The sequence below is a fragment of the Macaca nemestrina genome, chromosome 18 (assembly GCF_043159975.1).
Source record: "Macaca nemestrina isolate mMacNem1 chromosome 18, mMacNem.hap1, whole genome shotgun sequence".
In the NCBI taxonomy this organism is placed as follows: Eukaryota; Metazoa; Chordata; class Mammalia; order Primates; family Cercopithecidae; genus Macaca; species Macaca nemestrina.
In genome coordinates, this window is record NC_092142.1 from 72,913,162 (window position 1) to 72,914,322 (window position 1,161).

The following is a 1,161-nucleotide window of genomic DNA, read 5'->3' on the forward strand; positions in this document are numbered from 1 at the left end:
CTGCGATCCAGAAGGGAGGTGGGTAGAGGGCCGCTCCAGGACCCACGAAACTACAACTCCCAGAGGACCGATGCGCCTTAAAGACACAGGCCCTTTTTCTGGGACTTAGGGATCCGGGTTAACGTGTTGCTTTTTTGTTTGTTTTCTGGTTTGGGTTTGTTTATTTGTTTGTTTTTTTTTAACCCCTTCTGGACGGCACCAGGAGCTGTCGCTTTCCTCGGGAGAGAAATCCACTGATGAAGGGGAAAAAAAAAATCACAATTTGCCCAAGCGGAAGCAGCTGCCATTGGATTTGCAGTTAGAAGGGTTTGCGCTGGTTTCATCACGTGGGTCCTTTGCGAAGAAACTTTCCAACTGCGTAGTGGGGAGAGGATCTGCGGAGCTTTTGGGAAAGTTGTGAATGGTAGCATTGATTGTCATAGATGAAAACTGGAAATACTCTTGAGTGTCTCTCTCTGGGTTACTATGTGAAAGGAAAATAAATCTCAGGACCCCAAAGTCACTAAGCCAAAGGGAAAAGTCAAGCTGGGAACTGCATCAGGCAAACCTACCTCCCATTTTATTCCTAAACAAGATAACCACAAAGATAAAAAAGCTAGATATGGCCTGGCTCTCACAATTTGCCCACTAGGAAATTCCTTGTGTGCCCCAAAATCTGTACCCTCAAACAGTTCTGTGGAATTTCACTCTGACAATGTAAATTGATCACTTATCTTCACAGGCGCTGGACTTTGACAGAACTCAAAGTCATTTCTCTGCTCACGTGAGACAAATGCATATCTCATTGCTTCCCCTGCCCTATGTTTATTTTTTCTTATGTAAAGATGCAAATTCACTAAGCTAGATGAAAGCATAAGTGACTAGTCCTCTATCCCCCTCTCACATGTGAAAGGCTGATCAAAGGCTCAGAAGAATGCATTTGCCTCTTACCTACCCACGCCTTTAAAAAATTTCATCTTTCAGGCCAGGCGCGGTGGCTCACACCTGTAGTCCCAGCCCTTTGGGAGGCCAAGGCGGGTGGATCGCAAGGTCAGGAGTTCGAGACCAGCCTGGCCAATATGGTGAAACCCTGTCTACTAAAAATACAAAAATTAGCTGAGCGTGGTGTCACGTGCCTGTAGTCCCAGCTGCTTGGGAGGCTGAGGCAGGAGAATTGCTTGA